The sequence below is a fragment of the Halichoerus grypus genome, chromosome 3, assembly GCF_964656455.1.
Source record: "Halichoerus grypus chromosome 3, mHalGry1.hap1.1, whole genome shotgun sequence".
Lineage (NCBI taxonomy): Eukaryota > Metazoa > Chordata > Mammalia > Carnivora > Phocidae > Halichoerus > Halichoerus grypus.
The window spans coordinates 49,852,908-49,875,906 of NC_135714.1; positions in this window are offsets into that span (position 1 = coordinate 49,852,908).

Sequence of the window (22,999 nt, forward strand, 5' to 3'; positions counted from 1 at the left end):
ATCTTGGGGTCATGAGACTGAGCCTCACATCTGGCTCCACTCTGAGTGTGGAGTCTGCTTAAGATTCTCTCTTTCCCTCTCCCTCTGCCCCCCCAACCTCTCTAAAAAAAAATAATAAATAAATTATATGTTTTGAAAAGTCTAGACAGGTGTTAGAGAATAAGAGGCTTTGGTCAGCTATCATAGCAAGCTTTGTTTTTCTACCCAAAGAAGGAAAAAAACAACATAACGGTAAGTATAATAAAGAAAAACTTATTTCTTGAATAAAAAATGAATCAATTGACTTTGGGTTTGCTTTAGCTTACTTTTTTTTGTGATTTATTATTTACTTTCTAGTTGTTGTTGTTGTTGTTTTCCTGAGTAAGATAAATTACTTATCTGCCTGCCGGCACTTATCCAGTGACTTCTTTGATCACCATCACATATTTCTAAGATAATAGACAAAAGTGAGTTCTTTGTCTGTTAGGCATTGAAAAGAGCAAAGAAGATACAAGGTTAACTATGAGAAGGGCCTCTCATTAGCACAACATAGAAGGCAGTAGAAGCTCAATAATGTGGAACGTGATTGAGTTTATTAGTAGTCCTTTGATTTAACAAGGTTATTTTATGACAAAGTATTGTTATCTTTGCTGTATTTCAGTCTTCCTTAAGCATGGCACATTCAGAGACAATCAGAAGGAAAAATCCTGAGGCTCACGGCAATGTGTATTATTTTATTAGGGATGCCTCCATGTAGCCCAATTGAATATGGCACATCTGAGGGGTCTGACTGATAAATCCAGAATAAGTACAGTTTCTGAAGCAGAAGAACCTCCAGGGGACATAACAAAAAGTAATAGCAGTTATTTCCCACTTTACATGAGCATAACATCCATCACAAGGAGAGAAAACAGCCGCCAAGGCCTTTTTAATGAACTGTCTCCAGGAAAAATGTCTGATACATAGTTACATAGTAAAAAAGCTACAGTGAAACATTCTGGATTTCTTCTGTGCTCCCATCACAAGATAATGTCACAGGGATGTGGCTTTGAGAATAATCCTTGGCTGATACACTGTCTCTTAAACACAAAAACTGAATTTGGGAAAACTAAGACAGAGCATATATAAGCAAAGAGATATTTTTACAATCATGTTTTAAAGTTATTCCATAGTAGCTCTGACAGCATGGAATACTAAATTTTTTAAAAAAGGCAAAATTAAGTAAAGGAAAAATGAGAGCATGTAACAAAGATACAAATGCCCAGAGAAACAAAAGAAGAAAAATATAAAATTATATTCAATAGGTTTACCAATTTACGTGGGTTTCCATATAGTTTTATGTATAATGATATTAACAGATACTGACAGATCAATGGTGCATTCAGTGACTTCTGAGGAACATCATGGGAGCTATAAAGATATAGCACTAATTTCCCTGCATCTGTTTTCTTTTCAAAGTATTCCAACTCATATCTTTGTCCTTTGCAAGTGTTCTCTTATTAGGTTGGAGTTCACTCTTCCCAAGGGTTTTGATAAATCTGCTGGCTATATGTGCTAAAATATTTATATTGTAGTGTTTACACTTTGTGGTATTTACTTAAAGAGTAACCTCAGTTTTGCATTTCAACTGTATCTTTTCTTTCACTTAAATATCTTTTAAAAGACATGAAACTTTTTTCTAAATGAATGGCTAAATCAGGTGTAAATCTACTTGTAATGAGTCTACATTAAATTGTCTCCATGCAATATGTATCTTTAACATTCTCTGTATTTCTAGGAAATTGAAGAATTTTGCATATAAATAAAATAGTTGATCAATCAATAGGGAATTTTAAAAGAAAGAATTATGTTGAGTGGTTCATCTTAGACTGCATATTAAGACTTTAAACATTTGGTTTATGTTGGTTTTGTTAAAAATAAAATATATTAGGAATTTGTTATCTAGATATTCAATGCATAACATATTATGAGAGGTTAATGGGACATTTCAGTTTGCAATTAAAATCTATTTAAGCTCATTAGTTGCTGTAATATATTAACATAGTGTTATTACAGAATTACAATTATTACAATGTTAACCCAATATTAGCTATTGTAGTAGTCAACTTTTAAGATAATAACAAAACATTAAAGTTATAATTATAGGGCGCCTGGGTGGCTCAGTTGTTAAGCGTCTGCCTTCGACTCAGGTCAGGATCCCAAGGTCCTGGGATCAAGTCTCACACCGGGGTCCCTGCTCTGCGGGAAGCCTGCTTCTCCCTCTCCCACTCCCCCTGCTTGTGTTCCCTCTCTCACTGTGTCTCTCTCTGTCAAATTAATAAAATCTTTAAATAAATAAATAAATAAATAAATAAATAAATAAATAAAAAGTTATAATTATATTCCTTTTAGATTTTTTGCTCTTATCCAATTATCTTCCATTCACTTTCTGTGTGTGCAGGCCTCTGTGTGTGTGTGTGTGTGTGTGTGTGTGTGTGTGTGTGTGTGTGTGGATTGGGGAGTTGTACTGGGTTCACAAATTCAAATATTTCTTTATAATTTTCCTGATCCTTGTATACTTAAATCATTTCTTTCTCACAATGACTTAGGTTTATTTCAATCTCCTATCTCATCTCATTAGTATCTCCTTCTCTCCTTTTTTTAATTTTTAAAATATTTGCATATTTTATTTTATTTTTTTATTATGTTCGGTTAGCCAGCATATAGTACACTATTAGTTTTTGATGTAGTGTTCGACGATTCATTAGTTACAAATAACACCCAGTGCTTATCACAACACGTGCCCTCCTTACTACCCATCACCCTGTTACCCACTTTCCCCACCCCCCTCCCCTCTGAAACCCTCAGTTTGGTTCCCAGGGTCCATAGTCTCTCATGGTTCATCTCCCTCTCTGATGTCTTCTCCTTCAGATTTCTCTCCCTTCCCCTATGGTCTTCCATGCTATTGCTTATGTTCCACATATGAGTGAAACCATATGATACTTGTCTTTCTCTGCTTGACTTATTTCACTTGGTATAATGCCCTCCAGTTCCATCCATTTCAGTGCAAATGGTGGGTATTCATCCTTTCGGATGGCTGAATAATATTCCATTGTATATATGTACCACCTCTTCTTTATCCATTCATCTGTTGAAGGGCATCTCGGCTCGTTCCACAGTTTGGCGATTGTGGACATTGCTGCTATGAACATTGGGGTTCACATGCCCCTTCTTTTCACTACATCTGTATCTTTGGGTTAAATCCTTAGTAGTGCAATTGCTGGGTCATTGAGTAGCTCTCTTTTTAACATATTGAGGAACCTCCATACTGTTTTCCAGAGTGGCTGTACCAGCTTGCATTCCCACCAACAGTGTAAGAGGGTTCCACTTTCTCCACATCCTGGCCAACATTTGTTGTTTCTTGTCTATATGTTCTAGACACATAGACCAGTGTAACAGAATAGAGACTCCAGAAATGGACCCTCAACTCTACGGTCAACTAATCTTTGACAAATCAGGAAAAAAACATCCAGTGGAGAAAAGACAGTCTCTTCAATAAGTGGTGCTGGGAAAATTGGACAGCTACATATAGAAGAATGAAACTGGACCATTCACTTACACCATACACAAATATAAACTCAAAATGGATGAAAGACCTCAATGTGAGACAGGAATCCATCAAAATCCTAGAGGAGAACACAGGCGATAACCTCTTCGTCATTGGCCACAGTAATTTTCAAGACACGTCTCCAAAGGCAAGGGAAACAAAAGCAAAAATGAACTTTTGGGACTTCATCAAGATTAAAACCTCTTTTGTTGTTGTTGTTGTTCTTTTAAAAATGTTTATGAAACATTGTTTATTGAAACATGTTTTCATTTATAATCATGCTAAAAAAAATCCTTTATGCATTAGTAAACTATTCTAAGAATGTGTAGTTTAGACCATCAGACAAATCATAGAGGAAGTAAAACAGTAAAAATTATTTATATGCATAATGCTTTATATATTTGAAAATATTTTATGTACTGGAAACAACTGTACTCTTGTAATAAACCTATGATATTTTATTTTCAATTAACTTAAGCAAAATATGTTAATATGATTTTTTTCATTAGTTTTTGATGTAGTGTTCCATGATTCATTGTTTGCACATAACACCCAGTGCTCTATTTAGTATGTGCCCTCTTTAATACCCATCACCGGGCTAAAACATCTCCCCACACCTCTCCCCTCTAGAACGCTCAGTTTGTTTCTGAGCCCATAGTCTCTCATGGTTTGTCTACCCCTCTGATTTCCCCCCTTCATTTTTCCCTTCCTACTATCTTCTTCTTCTTCTTTTTTTTTTAATATATAATGTATTATTTGTTTCAGAGGTACAGATCTGTGATTCAACAGTCTTACACAATTCACAGCACTCACCATAGCCCATACCCTCCCCAATGTCTATCACCCAGCCACTCCATCCCTCCCAACCCCCAACACTCCAAGACCCTTTGTTTCATGAGAATAAGAATTCCTCATATCAGTGAGATCATATGATACATGTCTTTCTCTGATTGATTTATTTAGCTTAACATAATACCCTCTAGTTTCATCCACGTCATAGCAAATGGCAAGATTTCGGGTTTTTTTGATGGCTGTATAATATTCCATTGTATATATATATCACATCTTCTTTATCCATTCATCTGTTGATGGACAGCTTGGCTCTTTCCATAGTTTGGCTATTGTGGACATTACTGCTATAAACATCAGGGTGCACATACCCCTTAGGATCACTACATTTGTATCTTTGGGGTAAATACCCATTAGTGCATTTGCTGGGTCATAGGGTAGCTCTATTTTCAACTTTTTGAGGAACCTCCATACTGTTTTCCAGAGTGGCTGCACCAGCTTGCATTCCTACCAACAGTGTAAGAGGGTTCCCCTTTCTCCGCATCTTCGCCAACATCTGTCATTTCCTGACTTGTTAATTTTAGCCATTCTGACTGGTGTGAGGTAGTATCTCATTCAGGTTTTGATTTGGATTTCCCTGATATTGAGCAATGTTGAGCACTTTCTCATGTGTCTGTTGGCCATTTGAATGTCTTCTTTGGAAAAATGTCTGTTCATGTCTTCTGCCCATTTCTTGATTGCATCATTTGTTCTTTGGGTGTTGAGTTTGATAAGTTCTTTATAGATTTGGGATACTAGCCCTTTATCTGATATGTCATTTGCAAATATCTTCTCCCATTCTGTCGGTTGTCTTTTGGTTTTGTTGACTGTTTCTTTGGCTGTGCAAAAGCTTTTTATCTTGATGAAGTCCCAATAGTTCATTTTTGCCCTTGCTTCCCTTGCCTTTGGTGATGTTCCTACGAAGAAGTTGCTATGGCTGAGGTTGAATAGGTTGCTGCCTGTGTTCTCCTTTAGGATTTTGATGGACTCCTGCCAACCATTTAAGTCTTTCAACCATTTTTGAGTCTATTTTTGTGTGTGGTGTAAGGAAATGGTAGTTTCATTCTTCTGCATGTGGCTGTCCAATTTTCCCAACACCATTTGTTGAAGAGACTGTCTTTTTGCCATTGGACATTCTTTCCTGCTTTGTCAATGGTTAGTTGACCATAGAGTTGAGGGTCCATTTCTGGGCTCTCTATTCGGTTCCATTGATCTATGTGTCTGTTTTTGTGCCAGTACCACACTGTCTTGATGATGACAGCTTTGTAATAGAGCTTGAGGTCCAGAATTGTGATGCCACCAGCTTTGCTTTTCTTTTTCAACATTCCCCTGGCTATTCGGGGTCTTTTCTGGTTCCATACAAATTTTAGGATTATTTCTTCCATTTCTTTGAAAAAGGTGGATGGTATTTTGATAGGGATTGCATTGAATGCATAGATTGCTCTAGGTAGCATTGACATCTTCACAATATTTGTTCTTCCAATCCATGAGCATGGAACATTTTTCCATTTCTTTGTGTCTTCCTCAATTTCTTTCATGAGTATTTTATAGTTTTCTGAGTATAGATTCTTTGCCTCTTTGGTTAGATTTATTCCTAGCTATCTTATGGTTTTGGGTGCAATTGTAAATGGGATGGACTCCTTAATTTCTCTTTCTTCTGTCTTGTTGTTGGTGTATAGGAATGCCACTGATTTCTGTGCATTGATTTTATATCCTGCCACTTGACTGAATTCCTGTCTGAGTTCTAGCAGTTGGGGTGGGGTCTCTTGGGTTTTCCACATAAAGTATCATATCATCTGCAAAGAGTGAGAGTTTGACTTCTTCTTGCGATTCGGATGCCTTTTATTTCTCTTTGTTGTCTGATTGCTGTGGCTAGGGCTTCTAGTACTGTGTTGAATAGCAGTGGTGATAATGGACATCATTGCCCTGTTCCTGACCTTAAGGGAAAGCTCTCCATTTTTCCCCATTGAGAATGATATTAGCTGTGGGTTTTTCATAGATGGCTTTTAAGATATTGAGGTATGTACCCTCTATCCCTATACTCTGAAGAGTTTTGATCAAGAAAGGATGCTGTACTTTGTCAAATGCTTTTTCTGCCTCTATTGAGAGGATCATATGGTTCTTGTTCTTTCTTTTATTAATGTATTGTATCACATGGATTGATTTGCAGATGTCGAACCAACCATGTAGCCAGGAATAAATTGCACGTGGTCGTGGTGAATAATCCTTTTAATATATTGTTGGATTCTATTGGCTAGTATTTTGGTGAGAATTTTTGGATCCATGTTCATCAGGGATATTGGTGTGTAATTCTCCTTTTTGATGGGGTCTTTGTCTGGTTTGGGGATCAAGGTAATGGTGGCCTCCTAAAACGAGTTTGGAAGTTTTCCTTCCATTACTATTTTCTGGAACAGTTTCAGAAGATATTAATTCTTCTTTAAAAGTTTGGTAGAATTCCCCTGGGAAGCCATCCGGCCCTGGGCTCTTGTTTGTTGGGAGATTTTTGATGACTGCTTCAATTTCCTTAGTGGTTATAGGTCTGTTCAGGTTTTCTATTTCTTCCTGGTTCAGTTTTGGTAGTTTATACATCTCTAGGAATGCATTCATTTCTTCCAGATTATCCAATTTGCTGGCATATAGTTGCTCACAATATGTTCTTATAATTGTTTGTTTTTCTTTGGTGTTGGTTGTGATCTCTCTGCTTTCATTCATGATTTTATTTATTAGGGTCACTTCTCTTTTCTTTTTGAATAGTCTGGCCAGGGGTTTATCAATCTTAATTCTTTCAAAGAACAAGCTCCTAGTTTCGTTGATCTGTTCTACTGTTTTTCTGGTTTCTATTTCATTGATTTCTGCTCTGATCTTTATTATTTCTCTTCTCCTGTTGGTTTTAGGCTTTATTTTCTGTTCTTTCTCTACTCCTTTAGGTGTAGTGTTAGGTTGTGTATTTGAGACCTTTCTTGTTTCTTGAGAAAGGCTTGTATTGCTATATACTTTCCTCTTAGCACTGCCTTTGCTGCATCCCAAAGATTTTGAACAGTTGTGTTTTCATTTTCATTTGTTTCCATGAATTTTCTTAATTCTTCTTTAATTTCCTCATTGACCCATTTATTATTTAGTAGGATGCTCATTAGCCTCCATGTATTTGAGTTCTTTCCAACTTTCCTCTTGTGATTGAGTTCTGGTTTCAAAGCATTGTGGTCTGAAAATACGCAGGAAATGATCCCAATCTTTTGGTACTGGTTGAGACCTGATTTGTGACCTAGGATGTGATCTATTCTGGAGAATGTTCCATGGGCACTAGAGAAGAATGTGTATTCTGTTGCTTTGGGATGGAATGTTCTGAATCTATCTGTGAAGTCCATTTGGTCCAGTGTGTCATTTAAAGTCTTTATTTCCTTGTTGATCTTTTGCTTAGATGATCTGTCCATTTCAGTGAGGGGGGTGTTAAAATTCCCTACTATTATTGTGTTATTGTCAATGTGTTTCTTTGCTTTTGTTATTAACTGGCTTATATAATTGGCTGCTCCCATGTTAGGGGCATAGATATTTACAATTGTTAGATCTTCTTGTTGGATAGACCCTTTAAGTAGGATATAGTGTCCTTCCTCATCTCTTATTATAGGTCTTTGGTTTAAAATCTAATTTGTCTGATATAACGATTGCCACCCTAGCTTTCTTTTGGTGTCCATTAGCATGGTGAATGGTTTTCCACCCCCTCATTTTCAATCTGGAGGTGTCTTTGGGTCTAAAATGAGTCTCTTGCAGACAACATATTGATGGGTCTTGTTTTTTAATCCAATCTGATACCCTGTGTCTTTTGATTGGGGCATTTAGCCCATTTACATTCAGGGTAACTATTGAAAGATATGAATTTAGTGCCATTGTATTGCCTGTAAGGTGACTGTTACTGTATATTGTCTGTGTTCCTTTCTGGTCTGTTACTTATAAGCTCTCTCTTTGCTTAGAGGACCCCTTTCAATATTTCTTGGAGGGCTAGTTTCATGTTTGCAAATTCCTTTAGTTTTTGTTTGTCTTGGAAGCTTTTTATCTCTCCTTCTATTTTCAATGATAGCCTCGATGGATAGAGTATTCTTGGCTGCATATTTTTCTCACTTAGTGCTCTGAATATATCATGCCAGTCCTTTCTGGCCTGCCAGGTCTCTGTCTATTGCCAATCTAATGTTTCTACCACTATACGTTCTGTAGTCCTGGGACTGAGCCCCACATCGAGCTCCCCACTCCGTGGGAAGCCTGCTTCTCCCTTGTCCTGTACTGCTTTCAAGATTTTCTCTTTGTCTCTGAGACTTGTAACTTTTACTATTAGATGTCGGGATGTTGACCTATTTTTATTGATTTTTGAGGGGGGAATCTCTGTGCCTTCTGGATTTTGATGCCTGTTTCCTTCCCCAAATTAGGGAAGTTCTATGCTATAATTTGCTCCAGTATACCTTCTACCCCTCTCTCTCTTTCTTCTTCTTCTGGGATCCCAATTATTCTAATATTGTTTCATCTTATGATATCACTTATCTTCGAATTCTGCACTCATGGTCCAGTAGTTGTTTATTTCTCTTTTTCTCAGCTTCTTTATTCTCCATCATTTGGTCTTCTATAGCGCTGATTCTCTCTTCTGCCTCATTTATCTTAGCAGTTAGAGCCTCCATTTTTGATTGCACCTCATTAATAGCCTTTTTGATTTTGACTTGGTTAGATTTTAGTTCTTTTATTTCTCCAGGAAGGGTTTCTCTAGTATCTTCCATGCTTTTTTCAATCCCAGCTAGTATCTTTATAATTGTCAATCTGAACTCTAGTTCTGACATTTTACTAATGTCCATATTAATTAAGTCCCTGGCAGTCAGTACTACCTCTTGTTCTTTTTTTTGAGGTGATTTTTTCCATCTTGTCATTTTGTCCACAGGACAATATATGAATGAGAAAACAAAATGCTAACAGGGTAACAATGACCCCAGAAAAATATACACTAAACAAATCAGAAGAGACCTGAAACCGGGGGAAAAGAAAGGGAAAGAAAGAAAAAAAGAAAAAAAAGATAAAAAAAAGAATATGATCAAATATGATCAGGCTTGTGAATAGATCAGTGCCACACAGTAGATTTTGGGCATATTTTGGTCTGTTAGAAGAAAGCGCCTCCCAAAATTAAAGAAAGAAAAACTTATATATGTACATAAATAAAGGTAAATATGATGAAGGGATGGAATATGAGTGTAAAGATGAAAATTACAAAAGATTTTATAGGAGGAATTGATAAGAAGTTGATTGAAAAAAGAAAGAAGAGGGGCGCCTGGGTGGCTCAGTTGGTTAAGCGACTGCCTTCAGCTCAGGTCATGATCCCAGGGTCCTGGGATTGAGCCCCACATCGAGCTCCCCACTCTGTGGGAAGCCTGCTTCTCCCTCTCCCACTCCCCCTGCTTGTGTTCCCTCTCTCGCTGTGTCTCTCTCTGTCAAATAAATAAATACAATCTTTAAAAAAAAAAAAGAAAAGAAAAAAGAAAGAAGAGAAATAAAAAAAAAAGGAGAGAATGTGATCAGGCAGGAGACTAGCACAAAGCCATACACTAGAGATTTAGGGTATATTTTGGTCTGTTAGATGCAACTGTATCCCAAAATTTTAAAGTGAGAAGAACATATATATACCAAAAATAAGGTTAAGTACTATGAAGAGATAGAATATGACTCTAAAAATGAAAAATAAAAAAGATTTTTAAAAAAGGGATTGGTAAGATGTTGGTTGAAAAAAGGAAAAAGTAAAATTCAAAAAAATAATAGGAAAAGAAAAAAAGAAAATTAAAAAAATAAACTTTGAAAGACTAAAGAATCATGGGAAAAAGCCATGAATTCTATGTGCTGTATTCCCCTAGCGCTGGAGTTCTGCCATTCTCATTGATCAGTAAATTTGGTCTTGGCTGGATGTTCTTGCTGATCTTCTGTGGAAGGGGCCTGTTGCCGTGGTTCTCAAGTGTCTTTGCCAGAGGCATAATTTCACTGCCCTTGCCGGTCCGGGCTAAGTAATCTGCTCGGTTTTGCTCTCGGGAGCTTTTGTTCCCTGCAAGCTTTCCTTACAGCTTTGGAGGACGAGAGTGAAAATAGCAGCCTCCCAATCTCCGCCCTGGAGGAGCCGAGAACTCAGGGTCCCTCTCCTCAGTGCACCCCCAGATAAAAGCAGTCCATCACTCCTGTCTCCCTGGTCTCCGGTCGCACTCCATGTTCACCCGGCCTGTGATGGAGCATTTCTATATCTGGCACACGACCCTGTGTGGAGTCTCCAAACCCAGCAGATCCCTGTGGTGCACTCCTGCGCCACTCCTCCTGGGGGAGGAAGTGGAGTCATGGGAGTCTCCCCGGATCTGCTGCTTGTTGGGTCCCTGCTCAAATAGTAGTGGCCCGACTGCACCGTGAATCATGGTTTATGGCAAACCTGAGCTGAGAGCCTGCTCCTTGGCTCCATCTCTGCAGCCGGCTTCCCCGCTCTGATACCTGGAAGCTCTGCCACACTCAGGCACCCCTGGTCGTTCTGTGACCCCAATGGTCCTGAGACCACACTGTCCCATCGAGGGTTCCACCCCCCGCTTCGCCACTGGAGCAACATCCCTGATGGAGGCCCCCTCCCCCGCCACCTATCTTCCCTAATATTGCCTCGGATTCACTTCTCCGCACGTCCTACCTTCCAGAAAGTGGTCACTTTTCTGTTCAGAGAGTTGGTGCTATTCTTTTCTTTGATCTCCTGTTGAGTTCGTAGGTGTTCAGAATGGTTTGCTACCTATCTAGCTGAATTCCAGGGACCAGATGAAATTTAAGTCTCCTATTCCTCTGCCATCTTGCTCCTCCTCCAAGATTAAAAGCTTCTGCACAGCAAAGGAAATAGTCTACAGAACTAAGAGGCAACACATAGAATGGGAGAAGATATTTGCAAATGATACTACAGATAAAGGGCTGATATCCAAAATCTATAAAGAACTTCACAAACTCAACACTCAAAAACAAATAACCTAGTCAAAAAAAAAAAAAAAAAATGGCAGAAGACATGAATAGACACTTCTCCAAAGAAGACATACAAATGGCTATTAGACACATGAAAAAATGTTCAACATCATTAGCCATCAGGGAACTACAAATCAAAACCACAGTGAGATACCACCTACACAAATTAGAATCTCCTTGTCTCTTAATATCTTGTTCAATGCCTCTCCCTTCACTCTTTTTTCTCCCCACTCCCTTCAGTCTTGATATATCTCAGCCACATTCTTCAAGTTGTACCCTTGCTTTTATTACTGCTGATACCTTGCTTTCTACTCTGAGTCTAGATATGGTTTCTGTTTACTCCTGTTGCTGTTGGCCTCCATTTGCTGATGTTCAGCAGCACTGTCTTGCAAATATTTTATATTCAGTCTCTTTGAAATAGGTTCTCTAGGCCTGAACAAGTAATCCATGTATCTGAGTCACCTTTAAAAATAGAACGTTGTGGGAAGGAATCTACCAAGTGGACTTGAGAAGTAACACAAATTCTGCCTTCAGCAGCTTCTAACTCTGCGTTGTCCAATAGGATAACCAATAGTTGCACGTGGCTATTGAGCACTTGAAATAAATATTAGATGAAATGAAGAACTCTAAATATACTTGAACTATATCCAATAAAAAAAATAGTATCTGAATTGAGATGTGCTAAAACTAGAAAATACACACTGGATTTTGAAGACTTAGAATGAAAAACAGAATGGGAATTTTCTCATTAGTAATTTTTTTTTATTAAGTATATGTTTAAATGGTAATATTTTAAATATTTTGGATAAAATAATATTATTAACATTTTTTACCTTTTTCATTTTGCCTTTTGAAATGTAGTGGCTTGGAAATTTAAAATTCCTTATCACTATCAGATAGTGCTGTCCAGGCAATAGTTCAGTACTTATCTGTAAATAAAAGGAATTAATAGAGGATTATTTGCTACAAATAACTACAAATAACTACAAATTACTACTTTTCATAAACTATTTGGAACAATGAAAATATTTAATAGCAATCATGGACTATTTTTAGTGTCATATACTTTGTATACTTTTATAGTTATTCTAAATCTCAGAAGTCATTTTGCTCATATAGAACCCTTCTCTAATATAGAAAAATTTTCTGAGGTAAAGCATAACCTTTGTTATGTGCCAATACTAAGTGAAATTGAAACAGAACTTCTAAATGATAGACAAATTGACAGAGTGATAATTACATTTGTGTAAGTTGCACTTTACAAAGCACATTCTTATGTACTGTTCCACATAATTTTTATAGTGACACTAAATATGTTAAACATTACAAAAGAACAAGATGTTTGTGTGCTGTGTGTGTATATGTGGTTAGGCCAGGTAACTGCTAATGTTTTTAATTTATTAACATATAATTTTTTTTTAAAGGAAAAGATTATGTTGGGAGAAGATTCTATTTGGGTCACTCACATTCCTGTATGTTTTGTGAGCCAAGGCACTGCTAGCTTTATGCCCAGACCATATTTTTGAGATGTTTGAGTAGCGAAAAAACCTTGAAAGATAAAGGTAATATCTCCCTCTGGAACAGAAAGTATGTTCATTTGCTGTGCAGAATAATAAAGATAATTTCTCTCTCTGGGGAAAACGTCAGGCATGTTTCCTTGCAGTCCATTACAGCATAATGTATCAAGGTTCCCTAAGTCTGAGGTGCCAGAGCAGTAACCCAAATTCATTTTGTGTGCACCGTTTACCTTCACTGTTCCATGTTGCCCCATGGGTCTTGAAGGGCGAGAGGAACTGATGCAAATATGGAGCCAGTGTGGTCTGCTGTGCTGTGAATAATAAAATACTTTGTCTCTGACTGAGGTGTCTCATGTCTTCTGTCACTATTCATGATGTTGTGGCAGGCTAACTTGCGGCAGGTTAATTTTTAACTTGCAAGAAGTGTAAGGTCTTAGACCCTCTGAAACTTTAGAGAAATTAATATGTTCAAGAATAAAAGTTGGTTAGGAATAGTTTTTAGGCTCAGAAAAGAATAATAGAATGACAGCAAAAAGTAAGGGGCAAAGGAATTATTGGGGATAGGGAATAAAATGAGGAGGGAATATCCATATGATTTATGATCTTATAAAGATATATATATATATATAATAGACAGTTTTACTCAAATTGAATGTCACTTGATTTTTATACTTTATATGAAGAAATAGTTTGGCTTAGGGAAAAACAAAAGCATCTTATCTCCTCAAATAGCAAGAAGCTTATTGTTCCAATTCCAAAGATGGATTTGGTAGTTCCTTTAAAACACACTATACAGGGGCGCCTAGGTGGCTCAGTCGTTAAGTGTCTGCCTTTGGCTCGGGTCATGATCCCAGGGTCCTGGGATCGAGCCCCGCATTGGGCTCCCTGCTCCATAGGAAGCCTGCTTCTCCCTCTCCCACTCCCCCTGCTTGTGTTCCCTCTCTCACTGTGTCTCTCTGTCAAATAAATAAGGGGTGCCTGGGTGGCTCAGTCGTTAAGCGCCTGCCTTCGGCTCAGGTCATGATCCCAGGGTCCTGGGATCGAGCCCCGCATCAGGCTCTCTGCTCGGCAGGAAGTCTGCTTCTCCCTCTCACCCTCCCCCTGCTTGTGTTCCATCTCTCGCTGTGTCTCTCTCTGTCAAATAAATAAATAAAATCTTAAAAAAAAAACCATACTATACAAACAGGAAAAGAGAAAGCTATTATTTTTAAGTTTCACCTGGGTAAAATGAACAGAAAATGTGTTGTTGATTATTGTGTGTGTATATATATATATATATATATATATATATATATATATATATATCATCCTTTTAAAATGATTCAGTGTTCTAGTCTCTGGCTCAATTTTATTTTTTCTTAAGGGAAAATATCAGTTTTGTTTTATGTAGAAAACGTAATTGTTAGTATTAAAAGATTAAAAGATTTTAAATTACAAATTTAACTTTTTGCTGTCATTTTGTATGGAGCATTAAACAAAATGTTCATGATTTAGTATTCTGAAGGGAAAGAAAATAACTTAAGGAACTGCAAACATTTTAGTTTTATGCTGATGATTTTAGTTAGGAATTACATTTATATATATTTTAATATAGATATTTTGTTTAATTCTCATATATATAAAGTCAGTCTTATGTAATATATTTTTGATTAAATGAAAGTTTCTGGATTTCAACTATATTAGTGAAACATAAGTATACCCTCTTCATAAAAAGAAAATAAATGATATGAAATGAGATAATTTATTGGGTATTACAAGCAGAACCAGGCCTAGACATTTCATATAGGGCAACATAAAAAGTTGCAACAAAAAAAGTTAGTAAAGTTATGGAAAGAAAGGTTCTATATTAGCACATGGCTTCTGAGTTTAGATTTAACTGTAAAAATATACAAAATATATGAAACTGAACATGCTCTGTGACTGTTCATTTTTTTCATTGTTCCAAATATTGAATTTATGGGAAACTGGTGACGGGAATTTAGAATATATCCCCACTTCGAATTGAGCCCCTGTACCTTTATTTAATAAATACATACCTTTCTTGTGCTTTGAATGACCAGTAATTGGGATCTTTGACCAACTCCAAATGCGATACTGTATTTGTAAATAATTATTATTTACTATGAAAATAAAATTTTATTTTATACATTACACTGATCCGTATTTTTCTAAAATGTCTTATATATGAATGAGATGAATAAGTACATCATTCTAGATATGATCAGCTAATATGTGAGCCAGATTCTAAGGCAACAGATCCAAGTTATATTTTGGTAATTGGCTGTTTGATTAGAAAGAACAAGAAAACCTTACCCAGATAGAGAATAGGAAGAAAATTTATCCAAGGCAACAGAAAATTGAATGTAGCCGTGACAATAACTCCTAACATACCATGAATTCAGTTTCAGTTAAAAATTATGATTCTCTTTTCCATGGGCTGTTAAAAAATATGATTTTGCTGTTAATGCTGTCTTTTTAGTGTGAAACTGAATGAGACATACATGTCTATCAGGCAGCAGATTAAGACTTAGGAAATAAATACTATCTTGGTCTACTTGGGCTTCCATAACAAAATACCATACACCAAGGAGCTTAAATAACAGAAATTTATTTTCTCATGATTCTGGAGGCTAGAAGTCCCAGATCAAGATGACTGCTGATTCTATTCCTAGTGAGAGCTCTCTTCCTGGCTCATAGATGGCTGCCTTCTCAGTATGTCTCACATGGGTGCACAGATAAAGAGAGAAGGATCTCTTTCCCTTCCTCTTCTTATGAGGCCATCAACCCTATTGGATCAGAGCCCCACACTAATGGCCTCACTTAACTTTAATCACCTCCTAAAGACCCTATCTGTAAATGTAGTCATATTGGGAATTAGGGCTTCAACCTATGAATTATGGGTGGGAGGCACAATTCAGTTCATAGGAAATACCATGATAACACATTCAATGACACATTTTAGCAAGAATTCCTTTCATTTCATTCAGCAAATACAGCCAGAGTAACTTTTCCAATTGCTAAGTTTCTGGAAGGCATAGCATTACATACCAGAGGACCTGCTTCACATTAATTTGAACAATTCAGCAGCTCTGAAAAGAGTTCATCTATTTTTTATACAGCTTTAAGTGTTAATGTATCTGACCTTCTTCTTCAATCAGAAAGCTTTATGCTGGAGTGGAAGGACCACAGGTTCTTTCTGGAATTGTTTTACCTGTGGATTAAAACTCTTTATCCTAGATAATGTACTAAACCAGAAGTTTTCCATAAATCCATCCATTCATCGATGTGTGTACTACAGTACCTGTGTAATCTTTTCGTTTTTCCTGTCTTCCATTCTCACAGATAAAGATACTGATAATGCTGCCAATAGTCCTTGCTGGCCACCTCAGAGACGTGTCCATGTTTTCTATGAAAATACTCAAATAAGCATTAATATTCAATGATTTTTTTTTTTTTTAGTGGCCAGAGAGAACAACTTGAGTACAATGTTCCCAGCCTTGCAGAAAAGATTGAAAGCAGGGGAACAACGGTAACTTTTATATAGTTCTTCAATGTTTCCCTATTTTTTAAAGCAATGTGAAGTTTTGCATTAAATATAGTAAAATTAGCATTCTTTTTAGGAAAGAGTTAAAAAAAGAAAACATACCTTTTCCTACATGCAAGAAGCAGGACCTTGTATGAAAATGGAAGCTTCTGAGGAATTTACTGAAAAACTAGTGTATGACTCTGGACAACCACAATGAGAAGAAATGACTTAGAAGTAGTTTGTGGAATAAGTCAATTCTACTGGATTTTGAGTGGCTGGCACCTGGAATGCATTCATTTCATATAATCAGGCACTTAGTATTTTCTACCAGTTGTATAATGGAAGTATTCAATACTTTGAAATATTTTAGTCAAAATGCATTAAAAACAAAGACAAACTGTGCTTGTAATGTTCTCTTCCATTAGCATTACAGGTATAAAAACTTTTCCTAGGTTAAATAACAAGCAGCTTCCCTTGCCTAGAATGCTGTTACCTTTTATTGCAAGTCAGTAATGTGACAGAACAGTCAATTTATCCTATTCGTATTCAGACTTTATAGACTTTATCTTGTATTTTTAAAAACCACCCTCCCATAATGCAGTCAACTAACACACACTGTATAGTACTGGTCTTCAATACTGTTTATCTCCCTATCTGAACATGAACGAGGTATAACACATTTATGAGAGTGATTCATTGTTGATTCTAAAGATTTGGAACCTAATCCCAGAGGCAAGAAAGGGAGTATTGAAGGTATATACCTGCATTTCTGGGACTTGTGGAAAAGATTATGCTTTCTTGAAAAAATCCTCTCACTTTCAAAATTTGCTGTTCTTCAGGTTGACTAAGCATTAATCATTAATTGCCAGATTGAAAATATGCCTGGCTGGTTTAGGCAATAGAGCATGTTACTTTTGATCTTGGGCTTGTGAGTTTGAGCCCCACATTGGGTGCAGAGATTACTTTAAAAAAATAAAATCTTAAAAAAAAAAGAAGAAGAAGAAGAAGAAGAAGGAAGAAGAAGAAAGAAGAAGAAGAAGAAGAAGAAGAGGAAGAAAAAGAAGAAGAAGAAGAAGAAGAAGAAGAAGAAGAAGAAGAAGAAGAAGAAGAAGAAGAAGAAAGAGAAGAAGAAGAAGAAGAGGAAGAAGAAGAAGAAGAGGAAGAAGAAGAAGAAGAAGAAGAAGAAGAAGAAGAAAGAAGAAGAAGAAAGAAGAAGAAGAAGAAGAAGAAGAAGAAGAAGAACAAGAAGAAGAAGAAGAAGAAGAAAAGAAGAAAAGAAGAAAAGAAGAAGAAGAAAGAAAATATGACTTTGGCACTACAAGTTACAAAAACTTTTACTTAAAAGACAAGCAGCTTCCCCTGCCTATAAGGTCAGACATTTCTAATTCATCTTTAAGATCCAGTGTAATGTCAGTTGTAATAATGAAGTTTTAGCTAACTTCTCTGTTAGAGTAATTAATCCCTCTCTCCCTTATGTCCTCATTGTTAAGTCAGAAACTTTGAAAAGTATGAGATATTCTCCAACTTCAAGCTACCAAGTTAGCCTGTCACCATTTCATAAATTATAGCAGAAAACACAAGGCTTTTGGGTGCCATATACAAGAGGATTTTTAAACTCACTGCATACACAGTAGCCGGAGTTCCATATTGTGTCAGCTGTCTGAGCCTCAGTTCCCACAAAAGATGAAAGAAGGTTAAGTGTTCCCTGCACATGGAGACTGGTTGGTATGTTTCCCTTTATAGGAGAGAAACTCTGAGATTAGGAAACTTCTGTTTTATAGAAGGGCTGCTGGAAAAATTGTCTATTCTCTCCTACGGAGAGAGACATTATCTTTAATAAACTGGAATGAAAGGATATCTACAGGAAGAAGGAAAGAGACGCATCTCTATCTTCATTATCCTGGAATGTAAATAAATCTGGGCTGGGGCTGGGGGTAGATATCTCTATCTTTCTTACTGGGGAAGGAGAGAAACCACCATTAATCCGAGACTCTCTGCTTATAAGGATATTCTTGAAGAGGTAATCTGGAGCAAATTGACTGTTAATGATATAAAGAAATATAAATTATCTCCCAACACTCGTTATCTTGCAAATACCCTTTTGATAATATTATTTCACTTTTGTTTTAATAATCTACTTACGTTTTTGACTCCCTCAGCTCTTGGTACAATACAACAGCTTGTAGTAGACATTTTGCTAATGTGTTGTTAAGGAAATAGTGAACACAATTTTATTAAAAATGCTGAACGTTTGTTGGGGCACTTGGGTGGCTCAGTCAGTTAAGCATCTGTCTTCAGCTTAGGTCATGATCCCAGGGTCCTGGGATCAAGCCCCGCATTGGGCTTCCCGCTCTGCGGGGAGCCTGCTTCTCCCTCTCCCACTCCCCCTGCTTGTGTTCCTGCTCTCGCTGTCTCTGTCTCTGTCAAATAAATAAATAAAATCTTAAAAAAAAATACTGAACATTTGTTATCTTATTTCTACCATCAAGAACACACCAGTTCATGTCGCTATTACTTCACACATGTACTAGTAAACATCTCTTTCACAGTCTTTATTCTTGTAATCCTTTTCTTTCAGTTGTGATACATTTTACAAAATGTTGTCAGATTATTCATTTTAAACAAATTAATAAAAATATGACCATAAAACCTATGGAATAAAATAAAATTTTTAGTCTTTTTTTTTTTTTTTAGATTTTATTTATTTGACAGAGAAAGAGACAGCGAGAGAGGGAACACAAGCAGGGGGAGTGGGAGAGGAAGAAGCAGGCTTCCCACTGAGCAGGGAGCCTGATGCGGGGCTCAGTCCCAGGACCCTGGGATCACCACCTGAGCCGAAGGCAGACGCTTAACAGCTGAGCCACCCAGGCGCCCCTGTTTACTCTTAATCAAAACTACAATTTTTTTTTTTTTTTAGTTTTTACTCTAATCTTAATTTTGCCCATTACTATTCACCACAACTAGAGTGAAAGACTCTATTCTGTCACCCTTCCACTATTTGTATTAACTCTCTTTCCAGAGTCTCTATAAACTAAGATGCTTCAAATTTTCTTACAGTATATGCACTAGTGACTAATTATTTTAGGTTTTAATTTTCTGAAAATGACTTGACTTTGCTTTTATTTTTGAAGAATATTTTCACTAGAGATAGAATTCCAGAATTTTTTTTTTTCCCCTCTCAGCACTTTAAATATGTTCCATTGATTTTGGCTAGCTTTGTTTTCTATAAGAATAAAGTGCTTGTTTTTATTTTTTCTTCTCTGATGAAGTGTGTTTTTATCTTTCTTCAAATATTTTCTCTTTATCATTAGTTTTCAAAATTTTGAATATGAGATATTTTGGTATAGCTTTCTTTGTGTTTACACAAAGCTTTTCAAATTTTTTGAGCTTCTAAGTACTGTGGGTTTATGTTTTTTGATAAATCTGGAAGATGTTTGGCCATTATTTCTTCAAATATTTTGTCTGCATCCCCCCCATCTCCTAGGACTTAAATTACATATACTCTAGATTGCTTGATGTGGTCCCAGAGATCACTGTGGCTTTGTTCATATTTATCAGCCTCTTCTGTTCATACTTATCCTCTTCTGCATTGTCGAATATGCTAAATCCATCCTCTGAATTATTTTGTTTTATGTTTCTTTTAAATTTTTTAATATTTACAATAAATGCTTGATATACTTGTTAGCTAATTTCATGATTTCTGTCACTTCTGAGTCCATTTTAATTTTTATTCTGTGTTAGACTTATTTTCCCAGTTTTTTGCATGTCTAATAATTTTTTGATTGGGAACCAAATGGTATGAATTTCATCAATGTAGAATTATTCAGTAGTTCATTACTATTTCTAAATTGTGAGTTTTCTGAGTTCTCTATTGAAAGTTTTCAGAAATTTAACATGATTTTTCTATTCATGCCTGTCTCAACCCAAATTTAGTGCATAAAGTGGACACAGTCATTTTTACACAAGGAATAAATAATTGAACTATGATCTTTGTATTCCTCCAAAACAGTGTCAAAGGTTACACATAAGATTTCAATCCTATTGGTACAAATATTTCAAAGTTATTTAATGAAAAAAGAATACATTAATCTGCTTTTTGAGGATTATGTTAGGAGAAAATAACATTCATAGGAAACAAGGAAGATCAGAGAATTTTCTAAATACAAATGTGAAACACTTTTTCAAAATTAATGAAAACTTACCTTTAAAAATCTTTTTATTTACTTAGAGTAAAATTTAGTACTCAGTGTACAATTTTATGAAATTTAACAGACATGTACTGACACTTAATTACAAACACAATCAGGGTACAGAACAGGTCCATCAGCTCCAAAATAATCTGCTTACACACACACACACACACACACACACACACACACGCTCAGACACGCACACACTCTAGAAATTCAAAGTCCCAAATGGATCTGTCTCATGGAGCTAAAATCAGAATACTGGCAGGGTTGTTTTCTTTCTGGAAGCACTAGGAGAAAATCTTTTATCTTGACTTCTTTACAGTTTTTTAGAAGCCAGTTGCATTTCCTTGGCTCTTGGCCCCATTCCTTTATCTTTAAAACTAGCAAGAGTTTAAAAACTGAGATCTTTTCACATTACCATTTCTGATTCTGTCTCTTCTTTTGCTTTTTTTTTTTTTTAAGATTTTATCTATTTATTTGAGAGAGAGAGAGAGAGGAAGCATGAGTGGGGGGAGGTACAGAGGGAGAGGGAGAAGCAGACCTCCCACTGAGCAGGGAGCCTGGGGCTTGATCCCAGGATCCTGAGATCATGACCTGAGCCGAAGGCAGACATTTAACTGAGTGAGCCACCCAGGTGCCCCTCTCTCTTCTTTTTCTTCAGTCTTATAACAGGCCTGGTGATTCCATGGGGCCTACATTCATAATTCAGAATAATCTCCCTATTTTAATATCCTCAATTCAATTACATCACAAAATGCCTTTTATCATGTAAGGTACATATCCTAGGTTCCAGGGAGTAGGATGTGGATATATTTGGGGGACATCATTCTGCCTATCATGGCATAGTTTACATGCTCTGGCTTTGTGGAAGTATAATACCTTTTGTGTCTTTGATGTTTTCCTGGTCTATGATTCTGAAGACTTGTCATGTCTGTAATTATGCTGATCGGAAGGTACAAATTGAATGCTTACCTTGTAAGTTTATCATTTTTTTTATAAAACTTTTTTTGGTGGAGGTTGAGATTTAAGGAAAATGATTTGATCCAAAGTTTATTTCAATACATGTAATAATGAACTCAGCTATGTGGAATGTTAATATATTAATGAAGTGGATAATTGTGTTTCAAAGCCATTTCAAAGAAGCACTGTAGCATAGTAGAAATAGTCTGGCACCAGTGTTCAAGGCTATTAGTTACTTTTACTACTAATGAGGCTAAAATTACTAATGCTGAATTCCCACTTAAAATATATTCTTATTTAATATCAAGATGTTTTCTTCTCACTTCCACCTTGTCTAATTCTGTGATAAGTCCACAGAGCCAGGGACCTAGTTCATGTTATTTTAAACATTGCCAACTTTTATTTCCTACATTGATATCCTTAGAGTTCTATTTGTATGGTTGAGTTCAGAAAAGAAATAAGTCTCTGTGATCCTGAACAATTTGTATGCAGATGAAAAAAAAACAAAGGAATCCAAAATTTGTGCTTGGCTCACATGACCACTGAGAAAATCACGTAACTTTATTTAGTTATCCGCTTACTTAATTTTACATCTTTTTACAGAAATTATATTGTGACAGAGTAAGAATTGTATTGTAATTCTAGCTTTTAGCCCTTTCAAATTATTGTCCTAGCTATGTGCACCTACTTGCAGCATTGCTGAATATAGTATGAATTTGTAAAATCAAGGTCACACTATCACATACCAGTCTTTGAAGAAAAATGTCAGTTTATTTCAGGTTAGCATCCAAGAAACAATAGGATACATATTCTCACCATTGGTATTTTCTTTTATTTTAACATAAGCATTCATATATACAACGCATGTTTTTTTTTTTAAGATTTTATTTATTTATTTATTTATTTGACAGAGAGAGAGACAGCGAGAGAGGGAACACAAGCAGGGGAATTGGGAGAGGGAGAAGCAGGCTTCCCACCGAGCAGGGAGCCCGATGCGGGGCTCGATCCCAGAACCCTGGGATCATGACCTGAGCCGAAGGCAGACGCTTAACGACTGAGCCACCCCGGCGCCCCTATGGCACATGTTTTAATGGACCTCGTAAATTAGCTAAATGAGGCAGAAGAGAATAAGAATTAAAAACATCTTATGCTGGCAAGTCACTCCAAATGTAAGCTATTTTTGTCTAAAGGAGAAGTATTTAACTTGGATCGGTTTTTGAAATTTCTTTCCTTCTATCAGTTCTTTAAGTATGAACTTGATTTAAAATACATCATAAGATATATGAACATTATTTCTGGGCAGCTGACTTTGCTTAGCATGTCTTTGAGATGTTTTGAGGTAAATTCAACTTCAGTCTGCATTGTCTGAGAGATCTCTTTGAAAACTTTTCTGAAAGAGCTTTATGCCTCA